Source organism: Heterodontus francisci, chromosome 37, assembly GCF_036365525.1.
Source record: "Heterodontus francisci isolate sHetFra1 chromosome 37, sHetFra1.hap1, whole genome shotgun sequence".
NCBI classification, from domain to species: Eukaryota; Metazoa; Chordata; class Chondrichthyes; order Heterodontiformes; family Heterodontidae; genus Heterodontus; species Heterodontus francisci.
Genome location: NC_090407.1, coordinates 16846164 through 16865036, shown reverse-complemented (window position 1 = coordinate 16865036; position 18873 = coordinate 16846164). Strand labels below are relative to the sequence as shown.

The window sequence follows — 18873 nt, the reverse complement described above, 5'->3', positions numbered from 1 at the left end:
CTCACTGTAACACTGATATACCCCACACAACTCACTGTAACACTGATATATCCCACACCCCTCACTGTAACACTGATATACCCCACACCCCTCACTGAAACACTGATAAATCCCACTCCCTCACTGTAACACTGATATATCCCACACCTCTCACTGAAACACAGATATATCCCACATCCCTCACTGAAACACAGATATATCCCACACTCACTGAAACACAGGTATATCCCACACCCCTCACTGTAACACTGATATACCCCACACCCTTCACTGTAACACTGATATACCCCACAACCCTCACTGTAACACTGTTATACCCCACTCCCCTCACTGTAACACTGATATACTGCACACCCCTCACTGTAACACTGATATACCACATAACCCTCACTGTAACACTGATATATCCCACACCCCTCACTGTAACACTGATATACCCCACACCCCTCACTGTAACACTGATATACCCCACACCCCTCACTGAAACACTGATATCCCCCACACCCCTCACTGAAACACTGATATACCCCACACCCCTCACTGTAACACTGATATATCCCACACCCCTCACTGCAACACTGATATACTGCACACCCCTCACTGTTACACTGATATATCCCACACCCCTCACTGTAACACTGATATCCCCCACACCCCTCACTGTAACACTGATATACTGCACACCCCTCACTGTAACACTGATATACCCCACACCCCTCACTGTAACACTGATATACCCCACACCCCTCACTGTAACACTGATATATCCCACACCCCTCACTGTAACACTGATATATCCCACACCCCTCACTGTAACACTGATATATCCCACACCCCTCACTGCAACACTGATATACCCCACACTCCTCACTGTAACACTGATATACCCCACACCCCTCACTGTAACACTGATATATCCCACACCCCTCACTGTAACACTGATATATCCCACACCCCTCACTGCAACACTGCTTTACCCCACACCCCTCACTGTAACACTGATATACCCCACACCCCTCACTGTAACACTGATATATCCCACACCCCTCACTGTAACACTGATATATGCCACACCCCTCACTGGAACACTGATATACCCCACACCCCTCACTTTAACACTGATATATCCCACACAACTCACTGTAACACTGATATACCCCACACCCCTCACTGTAACACTGATATATGCCACACCCCTCACTGTAACACTGATATCCCACACCCCTCACTGTAACACTGATATACCCCACACTCCTGAATGTAACACTGATATACCCCACACCCCTGAATGTAACACTGATATACCCCACACCCCTCACTGTCACACTGATATACCCCACACCCCTCACTGTAACACTGATATATGCCACACCCCTCACTGAAACACTGATATATCCCACACCCCTGAATGTAACACTGATATATCCCACATCCCTCACTGTAACAATGATATATCCCACACCCCTCACTGTAACACTGACATACCCCACATCCCTCTCTGGACAATGATATACCCCACACCTGTCACAGAAACACAGATATATCACACACCCCTCACTGTAACACTGATATACCCCACACAACTCACTGTAACACTGATATATCCCACACCCCTCACTGTAACACTGATATACCCCACACCCCTCACTGAAACACTGATAAATCCCACTCCCTCACTGTAACACTGATATATCCCACACCTCTCACTGAAACACAGATATATCCCACATCCCTCACTGAAACACAGATATATCCCACACTCACTGAAACACAGGTATATCCCACACCCCTCACTGTAACACTGATATACCCCACACCCTTCACTGTAACACTGATATACCCCACAACCCTCACTGTAACACTGTTATACCCCACTCCCCTCACTGTAACACTGATATACTGCACACCCCTCACTGTAACACTGATATACCACATAACCCTCACTGTAACACTGATATATCCCACACCCCTCACTGTAACACTGATATACCCCACACCCCTCACTGTAACACTGATATACCCCACACCCCTCACTGAAACACTGATATCCCCCACACCCCTCACTGAAACACTGATATACCCCACACCCCTCACTGTAACACTGATATATCCCACACCCCTCACTGCAACACTGATATACTGCACACCCCTCACTGTTACACTGATATATCCCACACCCCTCACTGTAACACTGATATCCCCCACACCCCTCACTGTAACACTGATATACTGCACACCCCTCACTGTAACACTGATATACCCCACACCCCTCACTGTAACACTGATATACCCCACACCCCTCACTGTAACACTGATATATGCCACACCCCTCACTGAAACACTGATATATCCCACACCCCTGAATGTAACACTGATATATCCCACATCCCTCACTGTAACAATGATATATCCCACACCCCTCACTGTAACACTGACATACCCCACATCCCTCTCTGGACAATGATATACCCCACACCTGTCACAGAAACACAGATATATCACACACCCCTCACTGTAACACTGATATACCCCACACAACTCACTGTAACACTGATATATCCCACACCCCTCACTGTAACACTGATATACCCCACACCCCTCACTGAAACACTGATAAATCCCACTCCCTCACTGTAACACTGATATATCCCACACCTCTCACTGAAACACAGATATATCCCACATCCCTCACTGAAACACAGATATATCCCACACTCACTGAAACACAGGTATATCCCACACCCCTCACTGTAACACTGATATACCCCACACCCTTCACTGTAACACTGATATACCCCACAACCCTCACTGTAACACTGTTATACCCCACTCCCCTCACTGTAACACTGATATACTGCACACCCCTCACTGTAACACTGATATACCACATAACCCTCACTGTAACACTGATATATCCCACACCCCTCACTGTAACACTGATATACCCCACACCCCTCACTGTAACACTGATATACCCCACACCCCTCACTGAAACACTGATATCCCCCACACCCCTCACTGAAACACTGATATACCCCACACCCCTCACTGTAACACTGATATATCCCACACCCCTCACTGCAACACTGATATACTGCACACCCCTCACTGTTACACTGATATATCCCACACCCCTCACTGTAACACTGATATCCCCCACACCCCTCACTGTAACACTGATATACTGCACACCCCTCACTGTAACACTGATATACCCCACACCCCTCACTGTAACACTGATATACCCCACACCCCTCACTGTAACACTGATATATCCCACACCCCTCACTGTAACACTGATATATCCCACACCCCTCACTGTAACACTGATATATCCCACACCCCTCACTGCAACACTGATATACCCCACACTCCTCACTGTAACACTGATATACCCCACACCCCTCACTGTAACACTGATATATCCCACACCCCTCACTGTAACACTGATATATCCCACACCCCTCACTGCAACACTGCTTTACCCCACACCCCTCACTGTAACACTGATATACCCCACACCCCTCACTGTAACACTGATATATCCCACACCCCTCACTGTAACACTGATATATGCCACACCCCTCACTGGAACACTGATATACCCCACACCCCTCACTTTAACACTGATATATCCCACACAACTCACTGTAACACTGATATACCCCACACCCCTCACTGTAACACTGATATATGCCACACCCCTCACTGTAACACTGATATCCCACACCCCTCACTGTAACACTGATATACCCCACACTCCTGAATGTAACACTGATATACCCCACACCCCTGAATGTAACACTGATATACCCCACACCCCTCACTGTCACACTGATATACCCCACACCCCTCACTGTAACACTGATATATGCCACACCCCTCACTGAAACACTGATATATCCCACACCCCTGAATGTAACACTGATCTCCCCCACACCCCTGAATGTAACACTGATATACCCCACACCCCTCACTGTAACACTGATATATCCCACACCCCTCACTGTAACACTGATATATCCCACACCCCCTCACTGTAACACTGATATACCCCACACCCCTCACTTTAACACTGATATATCCCACACCCCTGAATGCAACACTGATATACCCCACACCCCTGAATGTAACACTGATATACCCCACACCCCTCACTGTAACACTGATATATCCCACACCCCTCACTATAACACTGATATATCCCACACCCCTCACTGTAACACTGATATACCCCACACCCCTCACTTTAACACTGATATATCCCACACCCCTCACTGTAACACTGATATATCCCACCCCTCACTGCAACACTGATATACCCCACACCCCTCACTGTAACACTGATATACCCCACACCCCTCACTGTAACACTGATATATCCCACACCCCTCACTGTATCACTGATATATCCCACACCCCTCACTGCAACACTGATATACCCCACACCCCTCACTGTAACACTGATATACCCCACACCCCTCACTGTAACACTGATATATCCCACACCCCTCACTGTAACACTGATATATGCCACACCCCTCACTGTAACACTGATATACCCCACACCCCTCACTTTAACACTGATATATCCCACACAACTCACTGTAACACTGATATACCCCACACCCCTCACTGTAACACTGATATATGCCACACCCCTCACTGTAACACTGATATCCCACACCCCTCACTGTAACACTGATATACCCCACACCCCTGAATGTAACACTGATATACCCCACACCCCTGCATGTAACACTGATATACCCCACACCCCTCACTGTCACACTGATATACCCCACACCCCTCACTGTAACACTGATATATGCCACACCCCTCACTGAAACACTGATATATCCCACACCCCTGAATGTAACACTGATCTCCCCCACACCCCTGAATGTAACACTGATATACCCCACACCCCTCACTGTAACACTGATATATCCCACACCCCTCACTGTAACACTGATATATCCCACACCCCCTCACTGGAACACTGATATACCCCACACCCCTCACTTTAACACTGATATATCCCACACCCCTGAATGTAACACTGATATACCCCACACCCCTGAATGTAACACTGATATACCCCACACCCCTCACTGTAACACTGATATATGCCACACCCCTCACTGAAACACTGATATATCCCACACCCCTGAATGTAACACTGATCTCCCCCACACCCCTGAATGTAACACTGATATACCCCACACCCCTCACTGTAACACTGATATATCCCACACCCCTCACTGTAACACTGATATATCCCACACCCCTCACTATAACACTGATATATGCCACACCCCTCACTGTAACACTGATATACCCCACACCCCTGAATGTAACACTGATATACCCCACACCCCTCACTTTAACACTGATATATCCCACACCCCTCACTGTAACACTGATATACCCCACACCCCTCACTTTAACACTGATATATCCCACACCCCTCACTGTAACACTGATATATGCCACACCCCTCACTGTAACACTGATATACCCCACACCCCTCACTGTAACACTGATATACCCCACATCCCTCACTGTAACACTGATATACCCCACACCCCTCACTGAAACACTGATATACCCCACACCCCTCACTGAAACACTGATATATCCCACATCCCTCACTGAAACACTGATATACCCCACACCCCTCACTGAAACACTGATATATCCCACATCCCTCACTGTAACACTGATATACCCCACATCCCTCACTGTAACACTGATATACCCCACACCCCTCACTGAAACACTGATATACCCCACACCCCTCACTGAAACACTGATATATCCCACATCCCTCACTGAAACACTGATATACTCCACACCCCTCACTGAAACACTGATATACCCCACACCCCTCACTGAAACACTGATATACCCCACACCCCTCACTGAAACACTGATATACCCAACATCCCTCACTGAAACACTGATATACCCCACACCCCTCACTGTAACACTGATATATCCCACACCCCTCACTGTAACACTGATATATCCCACATCCCTCACTGTAACACTGATATACCCCACATCCCTCACTGTAACACTGATATATCCCACATCCCTCACTGTAACACTGATATACCCCACATCCCTCACTGTAACACTGATATATCCCACACCCCTCACTGTAACACCGATATACTGCATTCCCCTCACTGTAACACTGATATACCCCACACCCCTCACTGTAACACTGATATATCCCACACCCCTCACTGTAACACTGATATATCCCACATCCCTCACTGTAACACTGATATACCCCACATCCCTCACTGTAACACTGATATATCCCACATCCCTCACTGTAACACTGATATACCCCACACCCCTCACTGTAACACTGATATATCCCACACCCCTCACTGTAACACTGATATATCCCACACCCCTCACTGTAACACTGATATATCCCACATCCCTCACTCTAACACTGATATACCCCACATCCCTCACTGTAACACTGATATATCCCACATCCCTCACTGTAACACTGATATACCCCACATCCCTCACTATAACACTGATATATCCCACACCCCTCACTGTAACACTGATATACCCCACACCCCTCACTGAAACACTGATAAATCCCACACCCCTCACTGTAACACTGATATACCCCACACCCCTCACTGTAGCACTGATATATCCCACATCCCTCACTGTAACACTGATATACTGCACACCCTTCACTGTAACACTGATATACCCCACAACCCTCACTGTAACACTGTTATACCCCACTCCCCTCACTGTAACACTGATATACCCCACTCCCCTCACTGTAACACTGATATATCCCACACCCTTCACTGTAACACTGATATCCCCCACACCCCTCACTGTAACACTGATATATCCCACGCCCCTCACTGTCACACTGATATCCCCCACACCCCTCACTGTAACACTGATATATCCCACACCCCTCACTGTAACACTGTTATACCCCACTCCCCTCACTGTAACACTGATATACCCCACAACCCTCACTGTAACACTGTTATACCCCACTCCCCTCACTGTAACACTGATATACCCCACTCCCCTCACTGTAACACTGATATATCCCACACCCCTCACTGTAACACTGATATCCCCCACACCCCTCACTGTAACACTGATATATCCCACACCCCTCACTGTAACACTGATATCCCCCACTCCCCTCACTGTAACACTGATATCCCCCACACCCCTTACTGGAACACTGATATACCCCACACCCCTCACTGAAACACTGATATACCCCACACCCCTCACTGAAACACTGATATATCCCACATCCCTCACTGAAACACTGATATCCCCCACACCCCTCACTGTAACACTGATATATCCCACACCCCTCACTGTAACACTGTTATACCCCACTCCCCTCACTGTAACACTGATATACCCCACAACCCTCACTGTAACACTGTTATACCCCACACCCCTCACTGTAACACTGATATACCCCACTCCCCTCACTGTAACACTGATATATCCCACACCCCTCACTGTAACACTGATATCCCCCACACCCCTCACTGTAACACTGATATATCCCACACCCCTCACTGTAACACTGTTATACCCCACTCCCCTCACTGTAACACTGATATCCCCCACACCCCTTACTGGAACACTGATATACCCCACGCCCTTCACTGTAACACTGTTATACCCCACTCCCCTCACTGTAACACTGATATACCCCACTCCCCTCACTGAAACACTGATATATCCCACACCCCTCACTGTAACACTGATATCCCCCACACCCCTCACTGTAACACTGACATATCCCACACCCCTCACTGTAACACTGATATACCCCACACCCCTCACTGTAACACTGATATACTGCACACCCCTCACTGTTACACTGATATATCCCACACCCCTCACTGAAACACTGATATCCCCCACACCCCTCACTGTAACACTGATATATCCCACATCCCTCACTGTAACAATGATATACCCCACACCCCTCACTGTAACACTGATATACTGCACACCCCTCACTGAAACACTGATATATCCCACACCCCTCACTGTAACACTGATATACCCCACACCCCTCACTGTAACACTGATATACTGCACACCCCTCACTGTAACACTGATATATCCCACATCCCTCACTGAAACACTGATATATCCCACATCCCTCACTGTAACACTGATATATCCCACATCCCTCACTGTAACACTGATATACCCCACACCCCTCACTGAAACACTGATATATCCCACACCCCTCACTGAAACACTGATATATCCCACATCCCTCACTGAAACACTGATATATCCCACATCCCTCACTGTAACACTGATATATCCCACATCCCTCACTGTAACACTGATATACCCCACACCCTCACTGAAACACTGATATATCCCACATCCCTCACTGAAACACTGATATATCCCACATCCCTCACTGTAACACTGATATACCACACACCCCTCACTGTAACACTGATATACCCCACACCTGTCACTGAAACACAGATATACCCCACACCCCTCACTGAAACACTGATATATCACACATCCCTCACTGTAACACTGATATACCCCACACCTGTCACTGAAACACAGATATACCCCACACCCCTCACTGAAACACTGATATATCACACACCCCTCAATGTAGCACTGATATACACCACACCCCTCACTGTAACACTGATATACTGCACACCTGTCACTGAAACACAGATATATCACACACCCCTCACTGTGACACTGATATACCCCACACCCCTCACTGTAACAATGATATACCCCATACCTGTCACTGAAACACAGATATATCACACACCCCTTACTGTAACACTGATATACCCCACACCCCTCACTGTAACAATGATATATCCCACACCCCTCACTGTAACACTGATATACCCCACATCCCTCTCTGGACAATGATATACCCCACACCTGTCACAGAAACACAGATATATCACACACCCCTCACTGTAACACTGATATACCCCACACCCCTCACTGTAACACTGATATACCCCACACCCCTCACTGTAACACTGATATATCCCACACCCCTCACTGTAACACTGATATACCCCACACCCCTCACTGAAACACTGATAAATCCCACTCCCTCACTGTAACACTGATATATCCCACACCTCTCACTGAAACACAGATATATCCCACATCCCTCACTGAAACACAGATATATCCCACACTCACTGAAACACAGATATATCCCACACCCCTCACTGTAACACTGATATACCCCACACCCTTCACTGTAACACTGATATACCCCACAACCCTCACTGTAACACTGTTATACCCCACTCCCCTCACTGTAACACTGATATACTGCACACCCCTCACTGTAACACTGATATACCACATAACCCTCACTGTAACACTGATATATCCCACACCCCTCACTGTAACACTGATATACCCCACACCCCTCACTGTAACACTGATATACCCCACACCCCTCACTGAAACACTGATATCCCCCACACCCCTCACTGAAACACTGATATACCCCACACCCCTCACTGTAACACTGATATATCCCACACCCCTCACTGTAACACTGATATACTGCACACCCCTCACTGTTACACTGATATATCCCACACCCCTCACTGTAACACTGATATCCCCCACACCCCTCACTGTAACACTGATATACTGCACACCCCTCACTGTAACACTGATCTACCCCACACCCCTCACTGTAACACTGATATACCCCACACCCCTCACTGTAACACTGATATATCCCACACCCCTCACTGTAACACTGATATATCCCACACCCCTCACTGTAACACTGATATATCCCACACCCCTCACTGCAACACTGATATACCCCACACCCCTCACTGTAACACTGATATACCCCACACCCCTCACTGTAACACTGATATATCCCACACCCCTCACTGTAACACTGATATATCCCACACCCCTCACTGCAACACTGATATACCCCACACCCCTCACTGTAACACTGATATACCCCACACCCCTCACTGTAACACTGATATATCCCACACCCCTCACTGTAACACTGATATATGCCACACCCCTCACTGTAACACTGATATACCCCACACAACTCACTGTAACACTGATATACCCCACACCCCTCACTGTAACACTGATATATGCCACACCCCTCACTGTAACACTGATATCCCACACCCCTCACTGTAACACTGATATACCCCACACCCCTGAATGTAACACTGATATACCCCACACCCCTCACTGTCACACTGATATACCCCACACCCCTCACTGTAACACTGATATATGCCACACCCCTCACTGAAACACTGATATATCCCACACCCCTGAATGTAACACTGATCTCCCCCACACCCCTGAATGTAACACTGATATACCCCACACCCCTCACTGTAACACTGATATATCCCACACCCCTCACTGTAACACTGATATATCCCACACCCCCTCACTGTAACACTGATATACCCCACACCCCTCACTGTAACACTGATATATCCCACACCCCTGAATGTAACACTGATATACCCCACACCCCTGAATGTAACACTGATATACCCCACACCCCTCACTGTAACACTGATATATCCCACACCCCTCACTATAACACTGATATATGCCACACCCCTCACTGTAACACTGATATACCCCACACCCCTGAATGTAACACTGATATACCCCACACCCCTCACTGTAACACTGATATATCCCACACCCCTCACTGTAACACTGATATACCCCACACCCCTCACTTTAACACTGATATATCCCACACCCCTGAATGTAACACTGATATACCCCACACCCCTGAATGTAACACTGATATACCCCACACCCCTCACTGTAACACTGATATATCCCACACCCCTCACTATAACACTGATATATGCCACACCCCTCACTGTAACACTGATATACCCCACACCCCTGAATGTAACACTGATATACCCCACACCCCTGAATGTAACACTGATATACCCCACACCCCTCACTGTAACACTGATATACCCCACACCCCTCACTTTAACACTGATATATCCCACACCCCTCACTGTAACACTGATATACCCCACACCCCTGAATGTAACACTGATATACCCCACACCCCTCACTGTAACACTGATATATCCCACACCCCTCACTGTAACACTGATATACCCCACACCCCTCACTGTAACACTGATATATCCCACACCCCTCACTGTAACACTGATATACCCCACACCCCTGAATGTAACACTGATATACCCCACACCCCTCACTGTAACACTGATATATCCCACACCCCTCACTGTAACACTGATATATCCCACACCCCTCACTGTAACACTGATATATCCCACACCCCTCACTGTAACACTGATATACCCCACACCCCTCACTTTAACACTGATATATCCCACACCCCTCACTGTAACACTGATATACCCCACACCCCTGAATGTAACACTGATATACCCCACACCCCTCACTGTAACACTGATATACCCCACACCCCTCACTGTAACACTGATATATCCCACACCCCTCACTATAACACTGATATATGCCACACCCCTCACTGTAACACTGATATACCCCACACCCCTGAATGTAACACTGATATACCCCACACCCCTCACTGTAACACTGATCTATCCCACACCCCTCACTGTAACACTGATATACCCCACACCCCTCACTTTAACACTGATATATCCCACACCCCTCACTGTAACACTGATATACCCCACACCCCTGAATGTAACACTGATATACCCCACACCCCTCACTGTAACACTGATATATCCCACACCCCTCACTGTAACACTGATATACCCCACACCCCTCACTTTAACACTGATATATCCCACACCCCTCACTGTAACACTGATATATGCCACACCCCTCACTGTAACACTGATATACCCCACACCCCTGAATGTAACACTGATATACCCCACACCCCTGAATGTAACACTGATATACCCCACACCCCTCACTTTAACACTGATATATCCCACACCCCTCACTGTAACTGATATATCCCCCACCCCTGAATGTAACACTGATATACCCCACACCCCTCACTGTAACTGATATATCCCCCACCCCTGAATGTAACACTGATATACCCCACACCCCTCACTGTAACTGATATATCCCCTACCCCTGAATGTAACACTGATATACCCCACACCCCCTCACTGTAACTGATATATCCCCTACCCCTGAATGTAACACTGATATATCCCACACCCCTCACTGTAACTGATATATCCCACACCCCTCACTTTCACACTGATATATCCCACACCCCTGAATGTAACACTGATATACCCCACACCCCTCACTGTAACTGATATATCCCCCACCCCTGAATGTAACACTGATATACCCCACACCCCTCACTGTATCACTGATATACCCCACACCCCTCACTGTATCACTGATATACCCCACACCCCTCACTGTAACTGATATATCCCACACCCCTGAATGTAACACTGATATATCCCACACCCCTCACTGTTACACTGATATATCCCACACCCCTCACTTTATCACTGATATACCCCACACCCCTCACTGTAACTGATATATTCCCCCACCCCTGAATGTAACTGATATATCCCACACCCCTCACTGTAACTGATATATCCCCCACCCCTGAATGTAACTGATATATCCCACACCCCTCACTGTATCACTGATATACCCCACACCCCTCACTGTAACTGATATATCCCCCACCCCTGAATGTAACTGATATATCCCACACCCCTCACTGTAACTGATATATCCCCCACCCCTGAATATAACTGATATATCCCACACCCCTCACTGTATCACTGATATACCCCACACCCCTCACTGTAACTGATATATCCCCCACCCCTGAATGTAACTGATATATCCCACACCCCTCACTGTAACTGATATATCCCCCACCCCTGAATATAACTGATATATCCCACACCCCTCACTGTAACTGATATATCCCCCACCCCTCACTGTAACTGATATATCCCCCACCCCTGAATATAACTGATATATCCCACACCCCTCACTGTAACTGATATATCCCCCACCCCTGAATGTAACTGATATAACCCACTCCCCTCACTGAAACACTGATATACTGATATGAAATCATACTGCACAGATGAAGGCCACTTAGCCCATTCTGCCTGTGCCAGCTCTTTTTAAGGGCTACCCAATTAGTCCCATTCCCTACTCTTTCCCCACAGCCCTTCACATTATTCCATTTCAAGCATATATAAAAAAGAGAAAGACTTGCATTTCCATAGCACCTTTCGCGACCTCAGGAAGTCCCAAAGTGCTTTACGCTCACTGAATATATTTGAAGTGTAGTCATTGTTGTAATGTCGGACACTGTGATATCTAGTTCCCTTTTGAAAGTCACTATTTAATCTACTTCCAGCTCCATTGCAAGCAGTGAATTCCAGATCACAACAACTCACTCCAAGGGCACAATCCATTTTCATTTGGCTAAATCCTGACAAATGTTGTTGCAGTTCTCCCTGCCTCTGGAGCTGTTCTTTCACTCGGATACAGTTCTACAGGCACCAACCACATTCATCATGTCCGCACTGACACCCTGCTGTATTCACACCTTTCTGTGCTTGAGATGGGGCAGTGGGTTCTTGTCCTGGCTGAGGGTGGGAAATAGGGGTGGAGGGAAGGGAAGGGAAGGGCAGGGAAGAGAAGGGCGGGGGTGGAGGAAGGGGCAGGGTGGATGGAGGAGGGCGGGGCGGGGTGGAGGGAGGAGGGGAGGGAGGGGAGGGGTGGGAGGGGAGAGAGGGGGCACTTGGTGGGTGCAGGGAGGGAGGGGAGGGGCTGGAGGACAGAGGGGAGGGAGGGGTGGTTGGAGGGTGAAGCGGACGGTGGAGCGGAGGGAGGGGCATGGGTGGAGGGAAGAGGGGAGGAAGCACGGTTGGAGGGTGGATGGGAGGGAGGGAGGGTGGGAGGTGAAGGAGGAAATCTCCTTTTCACTCTAACACTCAAACATCTCAATAGGAAAATAAGGCGATTCAAAAGGAAAAGGAGGAATGGGAATCCTATAGATCACTGAATTCAGATGTAGTTATAGAAAAACCACCCTTCCCCCCACACTGACCCATTCCCCCCCACACCCAACCCCCCACATAACCCCCCATGTACCCCCCCACACACCCATCTCCCCCACACACCCATCTCCGCCACACACACCCCCCACACACCCATCTCCCCCACATACCCCCCACACATCCATCTCCCCCACACACCCATCCCCACACACACCCATCTCCCCCACATACACCCCCATGTACCCCCCCACACACCCATCTCCCCCACACACCCATCTCCGCCACACACACCCCCCACACACCCATCTCCCCCACATACCCCCCACACACGCATCTCCCCCACACACCCATCCCCACACACACACCCCCCACACACACCCATCTCCCCCACACACACCCCCCACATACCCATCTCCCCCACACACCCATCTCCCCCACACACCCATCCCCCCACACACACCCCCCACACACCCATCTCCCCCACATACCCCCCACACACCCATCTCCCCCACACACCCATCCCCCCCCACACACCCATCTCCCCCACACACCCCCCCCCCCACACACCCCCCCCCACACACCCATCACCCCCACAAACCCCCCCACACACCCATCCCCCCACACACCCATCTCCCCCACACACCCATCTCCCCCACACACCCATCCCCCCACACACACCCCCCACACACCCATCACCCCCACAAACCCCCCACACACCCATCCCCCCACACACCCATCTCCCCCACACACCCATCTCCCCCACACACCCATCCCCCCACAAACCCCCCCACACACCCATCCCCCCACACACCCATCTCCCCCACACACCCATCTCCCCCACACACCCCCCCCCACACACCCCCCCCACACACCCATCACCCCCACAAACCCCCCCACACACCCATCCCCCCACACACCCATCTCCCCCACACACCCATCTCCCCCACACACACACCCCCCACACACCCACACCCCCCACACACCCATCTCCCCCACACCCCCCCACACACCCATCTCCCCCACACACCCATCTCCCCCACACACCCATCCCCCCACACACACCCCCCACATACCCATCTCCCCCACACACCCATCTCCCCCACACACCCATCCCCCCACACACACCCCCCACATACCCATCTCCCCCACATACCCATCTCCCCTACACACCCATCTCCCCCACCCCCCCCCACACACCCATCACCCCCACATACCCCCCCACACACCCATCTCCCCCACACACCCATCCCCCCACACACACCCATCTCCCCCACACACACCCCCCACATACCCATCTCCCCCACACACCCATCCCCCCACACACACCCCCCACATACCCATCTCCCCCACATACCCATCTCCCCTACACACCCATCTCCCCCACACCCCCCCCCCACACACCCATCACCCCCACATACCCCCCCACACACCCATCCCCCCACACACACCCCCCACATACCCATCTCCCCCACACACCCATCTCCCCCACACACCCATCCCCCCACACACACCCCCCACTTACCCATCTCCCCCACATACCCATCTCCCCTACACACCCATCTCCCCCACACCCCCCCCCACACACCCATCACCCCCACATACCCCCCCACACACCCATCTCCCCCACACACCCATCCCCCCACACACACCCATCTCCCCCACACACACCCCCCACATACCCATCTCCCCCACACACCCATCTCCCCCACACACCCATCTCCCCCACACACCCATCTCTCCCACATACCCCCCACACACCCATCTCCCCCACACACCCATCCCCCCCACACACACCCATCTCCCCCACACACCCCCCCCACACACCCATCCCCCCACACACCCATCTCCCCCACACACCCCCCACACACCCATCTCCCCCACATACCCCCCACACACCCATCTCCCCCACACACCCATCTCCCCCACACACCCATCCCCCCACACACCCATCTCCCCCACACACACCCCCACATACCCATCCCCCCACACACCCATCTCCCCCACACCCCCCCCCCCACACACCCATCTCCCCCAGACACCCATCCCCCCACACACCCCCATCCCCCCACACACCCATCTCCCCCACACACCCCCATCTCCCCCACACACCCCCATCTCCCCCACACACCCATCTCCCCCACACACCCATCACCCCCACATACCCCCCCACACACCCATCACCCCACACCCATCTCCCCCACACACCCATCACCCCCACATACCCCCCCCACACACCCATCACCCCACACCCATCTCCCCCACTTACCCATCTCCCACACACACCCCCATCTCCCCCACACACCCCCATCTCCCCCACACACCCATCCCCCCACACACACCCATCTCCCCCACATACCCATCCCCCCACACACCCATCTCCCCCACACACCCATCACCCCCACATACCCCCCCACACACCCATCACCCCACACCCATCTCCCCCACACACCCATCACCCCCACATACCCATCCCCCCACACACCCATCTCCCCCACACACCCATCACCCCCACATACCCCCCCACACACCCATCACCCCACACCCATCTCCCCCACACACCCATCACCCCCACATACCCCCCCCACACACCCATCACCCCACACCCATCTCCCCCACTTACCCATCTCCCACACACACCCATCTCCCCCACACACCCATCACCCCCACATACCCATCCCCCCACACACCCATCTCCCCCACACACCCATCTCCCCCACACACCCCCATCTCCCCCACACACCCATCTCCCCCACATACCCCCCCACACACCCATCTCCCCCACACACACCCCCATCTCCCCCACACACCCATCTCCCCCACATACCCCCCCACACACCCATCTCCCCCACACACACCCCCCACATACCCATCTCCCCCACACACCCATCACCCCCACATACCCATCACCCCCACATACCCATCCCCCCACACACCCATCTCCCCCACACACCCATCACCCCCACATACCCCCCCACACACCCATCACCCCACACCCATCTCCCCCACTTACCCATCTCCCACACACACCCATCTCCCCCACACACGCCCATCCCCCACACACCCCCATCCCCCCACACACCCATCTCCCCCACATACCCCCCCACACACCCATCCCCCCACACACACACCCCACATACCCATCTCCCCCACACACCCATCCCCCCACACACCCATCTCCCCCACACACCCATCTCCTCCACACACCCATCCCCCCCCACACACACCCCACATACCCATCTCCCCCACACACCCATTTCCCCCACACACCCATCCCCCCACACATCCATCCCCCCACACACACACCCCACATACCCATCTCCCCCACACACCCATTTCCCCCACACACCCATCCCCCCACACACCCATCACCCCCACACACCCATCTCCCCCACACACCCATCCCCCCACACACCCATCTCCCCCACACACCCATCCCCCCACACACCCATCTCCCCCACACACCCATCTCCTCCACACACCCATCCCCCCCCACACACACCCCACATACCCATCTCCCCCACACACCCATTTCCCCCACACACCCATCCCCCCACACATCCATCCCCCCACACACACACCCCACATACCCATCTCCCCCACACACCCATTTCCCCCACACACCCATCCCCCCACACACCCATCACCCCCACACACCCATCTCCCCCACACACCCATCTCCCCACACACCCATCACACACCCATCCCCCCACATACCCATCTCCCCCACACACCCATCTCCCCCACACACCCATCTCCCCCACACACCCATTTCCCCCACACACCCATCTCCCCCACACACCCATCCCCCCACACACCCATTTCCCCCACACACCCATCTCCCCCACACACCCATTTCCCCCACACACCCATCTCCCCCACACACCCATCTCCCCCACACACCCATCCCCCCCCACACACCCATCCCCCCCCCACACACCCATCCCCCCCCACACACACTCCCCACACACACCCATCCCCCCACACCCCCCCCCACACACCCACCCCCCACTCACCCATCTCCCCCACACACACCCCCACACACCCATCTCCCCCACACACCCTACAAAGGAGAGAAAACTGAGAATGAAGTAAGTCATTGCCATTGTGTGGAGCAGAATCCAAGCCTTGGCAAACATCTTAAACCAGATTCCTTTTTTTAAACTAAAATCCTGCTTTAATGATGACCAAGCAGAGCTGTGAAAGTGAGATAATGATCAAGTGAAGCAGCACCATGACCATTCACCAGCCTTATCTCCAGCCCAGGATGGAGCTCAGTGCCGTGCAAGCAAACGGGACCATGAATTAGAGGCTTAATATTAACGCTGCCCAACATCAGGAAAGTCTCAGTTGGCATAAACGGAAGGTTATGGAGTCATCGATCAAATTATAGAGGATAGCTGCTCAGGCAAGAGAGTCTGCCAACTCCCTCTGCAGGAAGAGAAATAAAAATACTTTTCATTGGACTTATCTTCTTTCAGTGGAGCCCTTGGGCCTTTCCGTAGCCCTGTAATATATAATATAAATGACCGTGTGGCACCCTGGCCAATTAAAAGTTGGTGCCTGCTTCCCCCCCCACCCCATAGTCTCAGGCACTTAGACTGTACCACTTGGCGAGGGCTGGGTGAAATAGTAAATGAGTTCCTTAGCTGAAGGTACCAGGTTCCATTAATAAATAAGTGATGAAACGTTCAGGCTTCCAAGCATGACCCACCACAGAGGGAACGATTGGCCTGTTCGAAATAACCGG

General features: G+C 51.4%; 1 protein-coding gene across 1 annotated transcript in view; it reads right to left on the bottom strand.

The window, feature by feature from the left end:
• The window catches only part of plch2a (phospholipase C, eta 2a), a 346627-nt gene that overhangs the window by 232992 nt on the left and 94762 nt on the right, over positions 1 to 18873 (bottom strand). The gene's annotated exons all lie outside the window — the stretch shown is intronic.